The sequence below is a fragment of the Manihot esculenta genome, unplaced genomic scaffold, assembly GCF_001659605.2.
Source record: "Manihot esculenta cultivar AM560-2 unplaced genomic scaffold, M.esculenta_v8 Scaffold65, whole genome shotgun sequence".
Lineage (NCBI taxonomy): Eukaryota > Viridiplantae > Streptophyta > Magnoliopsida > Malpighiales > Euphorbiaceae > Manihot > Manihot esculenta.
This window is the reverse complement of record NW_025215482.1, coordinates 169,662-180,548: the sequence shown is the minus strand read 5'-3', so window position 1 is coordinate 180,548 and position 10,887 is coordinate 169,662. Positions and strand designations below refer to the sequence as shown.

At 44.5% G+C, this 10,887-nt stretch overlaps 1 long non-coding RNA gene across 1 annotated transcript; it reads left to right on the top strand.

Annotated features, from left to right (window-relative positions):
• Window positions 1-7,973: 7,973 nt before the first annotated feature.
• On the top strand, window positions 7,974-10,579 carry LOC122723035. The gene is made up of 3 exons (XR_006349908.1): window positions 7,974-8,376; window positions 8,487-8,582; window positions 10,158-10,579. It is a non-coding gene; the product is annotated as an uncharacterized LOC122723035 (long non-coding RNA).
• Window positions 10,580-10,887: the final 308 nt, after the last annotated feature.

Genomic DNA, 10,887 nt, shown 5'->3' with positions numbered 1-10,887 from the left:
GATGTAACATGGGTGATAGACTTGGCAGTTTTTGGGATGGAAGCTATTAGGCCGAAATCGGGCACCGGATGTAACATGGGTGATAGACTTGGCAGTTTTTGGGATGGAAGCTATTAGGCCGAAATCGGGCACCGGATGTAACATGGGTGATAGACTTGGCAAGTTTTTGGGATGGAAGCTATTAGGCCGAAATCGGGCACCGGATGTAACATGGGTGATAGACTTGGCAGTTTTTGGGATGGAAGCTATTAGGCCGAAATCGGGCACCGGATGTAACATGGGTGATAGACTTGGCAGTTTTTGGGATGGAAGCTATTAGGCCGAAATCGGGCACCGGATGTAACATGGGTGATAGACTTGGCAGTTTTTGGGATGGAAGCTATTAGGCCGAAATCGGGCACCGGATGTAACATGGGTGATAGACTTGGCAGTTTTTGGGATGGAAGCTATTAGGCCGAAATCGGGCACCGGATGTAACATGGGTGATAGACTTGGCAGTGTTTGGGATGGAAGCTATTAGGCCGAAATCGGGCACCGGATGTAACATGGGTGATAGACTTGGCAGTTTTTGGGATGGAAGCTATTAGGCCGAAATCGGGCACCGGATGTAACATGGGTGATAGACTTGGCAGTTTTTGGGATGGAAGCTATTAGGCCGAAATCGGGCACCGGATGTAACATGGGTGATAGACTTGGCAGTTTTTGGGATGGAAGCTATTAGGCCGAAATCGGGCACCGGATGTAACATGGGTGATAGACTTGGCAGTTTTTGGGATGGAAGCTATTAGGCCGAAATCGGGCACCGGATGTAACATGGGTGATAGACTTGGCAGTTTTTGGGATGGAAGCTATTAGGCCGAAATCGGGCACCGGATGTAACATGGGTGATAGACTTGGCAGTTTTTGGGATGGAAGCTATTAGGCCGAAATCGGGCACCGGATGTAACATGGGTGATAGACTTGGCAGTTTTTGGGATGGAAGCTATTAGGCCGAAATCGGGCACCGGATGTAACATGGGTGATAGACTTGGCAGTTTTTGGGATGGAAGCTATTAGGCCGAAATCGGGCACCGGATGTAACATGGGTGATAGACTTGGCAGTTTTTGGGATGGAAGCTATTAGGCCGAAATCGGGCACCGGATGTAACATGGGTGATAGACTTGGCAGTTTTTGGGATGGAAGCTATTAGGCCGAAATCGGGCACCGGATGTAACATGGGTGATAGACTTGGCAGTTTTTGGGATGGAAGCTATTAGGCCGAAATCGGGCACCGGATGTAACATGGGTGATAGACTTGGCAGTTTTTGGGATGGAAGCTATTAGGCCGAAATCGGGCACCGGATGTAACATGGGTGATAGACTTGGCAGTTTTTGGGATGGAAGCTATTAGGCCGAAATCGGGCACCGGATGTAACATGGGTGATAGACTTGGCAGTTTTTGGGATGGAAGCTATTAGGCCGAAATCGGGCACCGGATGTAACATGGGTGATAGACTTGGCAGTTTTTGGGATGGAAGCTATTAGGCCGAAATCGGGCACCGGATGTAACATGGGTGATAGACTTGGCAGTTTTTGGGATGGAAGCTATTAGGCCGAAATCGGGCACCGGATGTAACATGGGTGATAGACTTGGCAGTTTTTGGGATGGAAGCTATTAGGCCGAAATCGGGCACCGGATGTAACATGGGTGATAGACTTGGCAGTTTTTGGGATGGAAGCTATTAGGCCGAAATCGGGCACCGGATGTAACATGGGTGATAGACTTGGCAGTTTTTGGGATGGAAGCTATTAGGCCGAAATCGGGCACCGGATGTAACATGGGTGATAGACTTGGCAGTTTTTGGGATGGAAGCTATTAGGCCGAAATCGGGCACCGGATGTAACATGGGTGATAGACTTGGCAGTTTTTGGGATGGAAGCTATTAGGCCGAAATCGGGCACCGGATGTAACATGGGTGATAGACTTGGCAGTTTTTGGGATGGAAGCTATTAGGCCGAAATCGGGCACCGGATGTAACATGGGTGATAGACTTGGCAGTTTTTGGGATGGAAGCTATTAGGCCGAAATCGGGCACCGGATGTAACATGGGTGATAGACTTGGCAGTTTTTGGGATGGAAGCTATTAGGCCGAAATCGGGCACCGGATGTAACATGGGTGATAGACTTGGCAGTTTTTGGGATGGAAGCTATTAGGCCGAAATCGGGCACCGGATGTAACATGGGTGATAGACTTGGAAGTTTTTGGGATGGAAGCTATTAGGCCGAAATCGGGCACCGGATGTAACATGGGTGATAGACTTGGCAGTTTTTGGGATGGAAGCTATTAGGCCGAAATCGGGCACCGGATGTAACATGGGTGATAGACTTGGCAGTTTTTGGGATGGAAGCTATTAGGCCGAAATCGGGCACCGGATGTAACATGGGTGATAGACTTGGCAGTTTTTGGGATGGAAGCTATTAGGCCGAAATCGGGCACCGGATGTAACATGGGTGATAGACTTGGAAGTTTTTGGGATGGAAGCTATTAGGCCGAAATCGGGCACCGGATGTAACATGGGTGATAGACTTGGAAGTTTTTGGGATGGAAGCTATTAGGCCGAAATCGGGCACCGGATGTAACATGGGTGATAGACTTGGCAGTTTTTGGGATGGAAGCTATTAGGCCGAAATCGGGCACCGGATGTAACATGGGTGATAGACTTGGCAGTTTTTGGGATGGAAGCTATTAGGCCGAAATCGGGCACCGGATGTAACATGGGTGATAGACTTGGCAGTTTTTGGGATGGAAGCTATTAGGCCGAAATCGGGCACCGGATGTAACATGGGTGATAGACTTGGCAGTGTTTTGGGATGGAAGCTATTAGGACGAAATCGGGCACCGGATGTAACATGGGTGATAGACTTGGCAGTTTTTGGGATGGAAGCTATTAGGCCGAAATCGGGCACCGGATGTAACATGGGTGATAGACTTGGCAGTTTTTGGGATGGAAGCTATTAGGCCGAAATCGGGCACCGGATGTAACATGGGTGATAGACTTGGAAGTTTTTGGGATGGAAGCTATTAGGCCGAAATCGGGCACCGGATGTAACATGGGTGATAGACTTGGCAGTTTTTGGGATGGAAGCTATTAGGCCGAAATCGGGCACCGGATGTAACATGGGTGATAGACTTGGCAGTTTTTGGGATGGAAGCTATTAGGCCGAAATCGGGCACCGGATGTAACATGGGTGATAGACTTGGAAGTTTTTGGGATGGAAGCTATTAGGCCGAAATCGGGCACCGGATGTAACATGGGTGATAGACTTGGCAGTTTTTGGGATGGAAGCTATTAGGACGAAATCGGGCACCGGATGTAACATGGGTGATAGACTTGGCAGTTTTTGGGATGGAAGCTATTAGGCCGAAATCGGGCACCGGATGTAACATGGGTGATAGACTTGGCAGTTTTTGGGATGGAAGCTATTAGGCCGAAATCGGGCACCGGATGTAACATGGGTGATAGACTTGGAAGTTTTTGGGATGGAAGCTATTAGGCCGAAATCGGGCACCGGATGTAACATGGGTGATAGACTTGGCAGTTTTTGGGATGGAAGCTATTAGGCCGAAATCGGGCACCGGATGTAACATGGGTGATAGACTTGGCAGTTTTTGGGATGGAAGCTATTAGGCCGAAATCGGGCACCGGATGTAACATGGGTGATAGACTTGGCAGTTTTTGGGATGGAAGCTATTAGGCCGAAATCGGGCACCGGATGTAACATGGGTGATAGACTTGGCAGTGTTTGGGATGGAAGCTATTAGGCCGAAATCGGGCACCGGATGTAACATGGGTGATAGACTTGGCAGTTTTGGGATGGAAGCTATTAGGCCGAAATCGGGCACCGGATGTAACATGGGTGATAGACTTGGCAGTTTTTGGGATGGAAGCTATTAGGCCGAAATCGGGCACCGGATGTAACATGGGTGATAGACTTGGAAGTTTTTGGGATGGAAGCTATTAGGCCGAAATCGGGCACCGGATGTAACATGGGTGATAGACTTGGCAGTTTTTGGGATGGAAGCTATTAGGCCGAAATCGGGCACCGGATGTAACATGGGTGATAGACTTGGCAGTTTTTGGGATGGAAGCTATTAGGCCGAAATCGGGCACCGGATGTAACATGGGTGATAGACTTGGCAGTTTTTGGGATGGAAGCTATTAGGCCGAAATCGGGCACCGGATGTAACATGGGTGATAGACTTGGCAGTGTTTGGGATGGAAGCTATTAGGCCGAAATCGGGCACCGGATGTAACATGGGTGATAGACTTGGCAGTTTTTGGGATGGAAGCTATTAGGCCGAAATCGGGCACCGGATGTAACATGGGTGATAGACTTGGAAGTTTTTGGGATGGAAGCTATTAGGCCGAAATCGGGCACCGGATGTAACATGGGTGATAGACTTGGCAGTTTTTGGGATGGAAGCTATTAGGCCGAAATCGGGCACCGGATGTAACATGGGTGATAGACTTGGCAGTGTTTGGGATGGAAGCTATTAGGCCGAAATCGGGCACCGGATGTAACATGGGTGATAGACTTGGCAGTGTTTGGGATGGAAGCTATTAGGCCGAAATCGGGCACCGGATGTAACATGGGTGATAGACATGGCAGTTTTTGGGATGGAAGCTATTAGGCCGAAATCGGGCACCGGATGTAACATGGGTGATAGACTTGGAAGTTTTTGGGATGGAAGCTATTAGGCCGAAATCGGGCACCGGATGTAACATGGGTGATAGACTTGGAAGTTTTTGGGATGGAAGCTATTAGGCCGAAATCGGGCACCGGATGTAACATGGGTGATAGACTTGGAAGTTTTTGGGATGGAAGCTATTAGGCCGAAATCGGGCACCGGATGTAACATGGGTGATAGACTTGGCAGTTTTTGGGATGGAAGCTATTAGGCTGAAATGGGGCACCGGATGTAACATGGGTGATAGACTTGGCAGTTTTTGGGATGGAAGCTATTAGGCCGAAATCGGGCACCGGATGTAACATGGGTGATAGACTTGGCAGTGTTTGGGATGGAAGCTATTAGGACGAAATCAGGCACCGGATGTAACATGGGTGATAGACTTGGCAGTTTTTGAGATGGAAGCTATTAGGCCGAAATCGGGCACCGGATGTAACATGAGTGATAGACTTGGCAGTTTTTGGATGGAAGCTATTAGGCCGAAATCGGGCACCGGATGTAACATGGGTGATAGACTTGGAAGTTTTTGGGATGGAAGCTATTAGGCCGAAATCGGGCATCGAATGTAACATGGGTGATAGACTTGTCAGTTTTTGGGATGGAAGCTATTAGGCTGAAATCGGGCACCGGATGTAACATGGGTGATAGACATGGCGGTTTTTGGGATGGAAGCTATTAGGCCGATATCGGGCACCGGATGTAACATGGGTGATAGACTTGGAAGTTTTTGGGATGGAAGCTATTAGGCCGAAATCGGGCACCGGATGTAACATTGGTGATAGACTTGGCAGTGTTTGGGATGGAAGCTATTAGGACGAAATCGGGCACCGGATGTAACATGGGTGATAGACTTGGCAGTGTTTGGGATGGAAGCTATTAGGCCGAAATCGGGCACCGGATGTAACATGGGTGATAGACATGGCAGTTTTTGGGATGGAAGCTATTAGGCCGAAATCGGGCACCGGATGTAACATGGGTGATAGACTTGGAAGTTTTTGGGATGGAAGCTATTAGGCCGAAATCGGGCACCGGATGTAACATGGGTGATAGACTTAGAAGTTTTTGGGATGGAAGCTATTAGGCCGAAATCGGGCACCGGATGTAACATGGGTGATAGACTTGGCAGTTTTTGGGATGGAAGCTATTAGGCTGAAATGGGGCACCGGATGTAACATGGGTGATAGACTTGGCAGTTTTTGGGATGGAAGCTATTAGGCCGAAATCGGGCACCGGATGTAACATGGGTGATAGACTTGGCAGTGTTTGGGATGGAAGCTATTAGGACGAAATCGGGCATCGGATGTAACATGGGTGATAGACTTGGCAGTGTTTGGGATGGAAGCTATTATGCCGAAATCGGGCACCGGATGTAACATGGGTGATAGACATGGCAGTTTTTGGGATGGAAGCTATTAGGCCGAAATCGGGCACCGGATGTAACATGGGTGATAGACTTGGCAGTTTTTGGGATGGAAGCTATTAGGCCGAAATCGGGCACCGGATGTAACATGGGTGATAGACTTGGCAGTGTTTGGGATGGAAGCTATTAGGACGAAATCGGGCATCGGATGTAACATGGGTGATAGACTTGGCAGTGTTTGGGATGGAAGCTATTATGCCGAAATCGGGCACCGGATGTAACATGGGTGATAGACATGGCAGTTTTTGGGATGGAAGCTATTAGGCCGAAATCGGGCACCGGATGTAACATGGGTGATAGACTTGGATGTTTTTGGGATGGAAGCTATTAGGCCGAAATCGGGCATCGAATGTAACATGGGTGATAGACTTGGCAGTTTTTGGGATGGAAGCTATTAGGCTGAAATCGGGCACCGGATGTAACATGGGTGATAGACATGGCAGTTTTTGGGATGGAAGCTATTAGGCCGAAATCGGGCACCGGATGTAACATGGGTGATAGACTTGGCAGTTTTTGGGATGGAAGCTATTAGGCCGAAATCGGGCACCGGATGTAACATGGGTGATAGACTTGGCAGTGTTTGGGATGGAAGCTATTAGGCCGAAATCGGGCACCGGATGTAACATGGGTGATAGACTTGGCAGTTTTTGGGATGGAAGCTATTAGGCCGAAATCGGGCACCGGATGTAACATGGGTGATAGACTTGGAAGTTTTTGGGATGGAAGCTATTAGGCTGAAATGGGGCACCGGATGTAACATGGGTGATAGACTTGGCAGTTTTTGGGATGGAAGCTATTAGGCCGAAATCGGGCACCGGATGTAACATGGGTGATAGTCTTGGCAGTGTTTGGGATGGAAGCTATTAGGCCGAAATCGGGCACCAGATGTAACATGGGTGAGAGACTTGGCAGTGTTTGGGATGGAAGCTATTAGGCCGAAATCGGGCACCGGATGTAACATGGGTGATAGACTTGAAAGTTTTTGGGATGGAAGCTATTAGGCCGAAATCGGGCACCGGATGTAACATGGGTGATAGACATGGCAGTTTTTGGGATGGAAGCTATTAGGCCGAAATCGGGCACCGGATGTAACATGGGTGATAGACTTGAAAGTTTTTGGGATGGAAGCTATTAGGCCGAAATCGGGCACCGGATGTAACATCGGTGATAGACTTGGCAGTGTTTGGGATGGAAGCTATTAGGACGAAATCGGGCACCGGATGTAACATGGGTGATAGACTTGGCAGTTTTTGGGATGGAAGCTATTAGGCCGAAATCGGGCACCGGATGTAACATGGGTGATAGACTTGGAAGTTTTTGGGATGGAAGCTATTAGGCTGAAATGGGGCTGTAACATTCCAAAACCTGCAGATAGAAATAGAGCAACCATTAGCTTTCAATTGTACCATTCCGAAGTTAGAATAACTAGCTGCAGGGAAGGTGCTAGCTTAACCTCGAGCTAATTAGGGGAGGTGTTAGCTTATCCATAGCCATTTGACACACAATTGGTTTATAGATAGAGCACTAAAAGTTGTGTTTAGAGGTCCAACTTGCATTTCATATAGAGTTATACATGCACAGATAGAGTTAAAATAAGAATGACCACTAATAGTATTTTAATATCTTGAAGCTATAATAACTGAATCATTGAAAGCTCAAATAAGAAAACAGATATATCTTAAAATAAAGCATCTAATGCGATAAGCAGGTCGGAATCAAGTTGCTATCGGGAGGTGCTTAAGGGTTTCCCGACGTGCTAGCTTGAGGTGCTTACTAAAACCGACGTGCTTGCTTAAATGAAATGAACTTCTAAATGTTAAAAATGTAAGTTTAGTAGGTCAATCTATGAATATTGAAAGTTTAAAAACTAAATTGAAACATGTGGAAAAGTTTAGTAGGTGAAAGTGTGAATATGGAAAGTTTAAAAGTAAAATTCCAAGTTTGCCCTCCACCTTTTTCTATATTTACACCTAACCCACCATATGACACCTAGCCATGCATGACTAAGCATGAAAGAAAAGAGTTGTCATTCATTTGGTCCATCATTGCCGTGGCTACACCAAAAGGAAAGAGAAAAAGCTTTTGCTTTCTTATCTTCCATTTCTACCATAGTTCATCAAAAAGATAAAATCTCCAGCCACACAAAATCTGTTCTTAAGTGTAATAACCAGCAAGGAAACCATAGAAAGGGAGGAAAGAAGGAGAGAAGTTAAGGTGCTTTAGTGGTAAGTGATGAAATTGAAAACTAGGTTAGGTAAACATATTCTTTCATGTTTCAATTAATTATATGTTGTTAAATGAATTAAAGCTCCTGTTTTTCTTATTCTTTGTAAAGAACAAACTCAAAGGGAGGAAGGTACATCAAAGGGGAAAGGCAAGGAAAGAGAGTAACTAAGGTGTACCTAAAGCTTTTGAAAAGATTGTGCAAAAGGTTTGGTGATTGTATGAACTTCTGTTTTTCCTTTGATTTTCTCATGAATATGTAACATTAGGGATTGGTTTTGTTTGCTGGAAATGCTCTTTTGATTGTATGGATATGTAATATGAATGTTGAAATGATGATTGGAAGGCTTAAAGTATATAGATACTACATGGAAGCCAAAAACATAAAACTGGCAGAATAGGTTCCAACAGGACAGTCTGTGTTAGAAGCCTCATAACTTATTGTGTGATCATTGAAATTAAGCCTAACATATACCAAATGAAAGCTAAGACACAAATCTCAAACTTTCATGAAGTGACCAAATTCTGAATCTGTAGCTAAGTATGTGAAAATTTCTAGTGAACCTAAGCTGGTCACAGGGAATTGTGCATCCGGAGCAGTATGTATCTCCTAGACCATAACTAATGATTTACTCAATGAAATGAATTAAAACCAGTGCCAAAGGAACCCTGAAAAGTATACCTAAAACTTTGTACAAGAAAGTTAAGCTTGAATCTGTATGCAAATGTATGCATATGATAGGTTTTGTTAGATTAAAAACAGATACCAAAACTGTACTGGTTAGGACCTGATTGAGCAGCTTGCAAAGAAAAATTCATAACTTAAGTTAGAAGGTCAGAATTAGATGTAATGTATCTTGTTAGAAAGCTAAGACATAAATACACAAAGTTCATGAAGAAAGGTGAGTCTAATTATGTCCACAAGCTACTTAAAAATGTGATACAATCTCAGGCAGAAACAAACCTAATTGTAAATATTGACCTAAAAGAGATTGACATGCTAGCTTTGTGGCCAAATTATGCACATGCTAGCTTGACATGCCTGCTTTATGCACGTGCTAGCTTAATAGACTAAAAATTTGCATACATGTTCTTGATGAAATAGTAATATGTTCATGACTGAATATTGTGTTCATGAATGAAGATGGTCTATTACACACATATGTATGCTCCTAAGGACTCCTTTTTATTGACATATTTGCTTGTTTCAACAGGGTATGCATCTAAATGAATAAGTTTGATACCAATAAATCTTTAACATGTAAATATGTATTCTTGGCCCTAGTAAACCTTAGTGGGAGTCATAGATAGCATAAGGGTATGGCATGCCATATACAGTTTAGCAGTACTGCGCCCTAATGGGCTACATGATATGATCTTATCGACACATTATGTGTCATACAGTTTCCCGGCTTTTTAGCCATACAGGCATAACATTCGGCCCCCGGGCCATACAGTTTGGCACTTTGTGCTATACAGATACAGTTTCCCTTATCTAGCTAAATGATCCTGTGAAGAGTTTATAGGGGCTAAGATTTAATTATATGACTTGTTAATGCTTTGCTAGCATGCATACAAGATGGTTACAAAAATATGAATAATCTTACTGCTATAAAATGTAGTGACCTGATTTGTCCACTGACACATAAAATATTTATGTGCTTTTATATAACATGATTTCATTATATATGTGATGATTATTCCTATTATATGTGAATGAGTATATATGTTGTTATTCACCCACTGGGCATAAGCTCAGCGCATTGGACTTTTCCATGCGCAGGTAATAGATAGAGGAAGCAACAGTTAGGAGGTCTGGTTCTGCATCAGCACAGAGACATCATCATAACCAGTCAGTCACAAGATTTGTACAGAGGTTGTTTATGGTTGGCATGTACATTAATAGTCTACCAAGAGTCTGTAAATGAGTATTGTAAATAGTATGAATATAAACAAATGTGTTTACTATTTTACGTTATTATGTTCTATTTGTGGTTTTAATAGTGTGAAATGAGTAAATATTGAAATTTTATGACTAGTTTTCACAGGGATAATTGCTAATAAACAGGGGAGACTTTTGCGGTTTCTCCATTTAAAATTATTTTGTGAATCAACATGCATTTAAACAAACTAAAGAACAATTTATAAGGTCAAAGCTATCTTAAGTCCACATATGTAATTGCATATAGTATAGTATGTGGCATCCTTTACTAAGTTATTTTATAGACGGGTAAGGGGTGTTACATTTTTGGTATCAGAGCGAGGTTTAGGCGGTTCTAGGATATAGCATAATTTAATGTACATGCCAAATGTGTCAAGGTTATGATGTATCTCTGTAAACTTGATGCAGGCCTATTTTGTGTTTTTAATTGTTTACAGGGGATGTCTGAGGAATCACAACGTGCTATAAATGAGGAGGTGGGAAGTCATGCCCCCTCAGAACCCATTGAGCCAGCAGTTGCACCAGCCCCTCATGGTGAAGATAGGCCAGGACAGGATGCATTTTTACAATA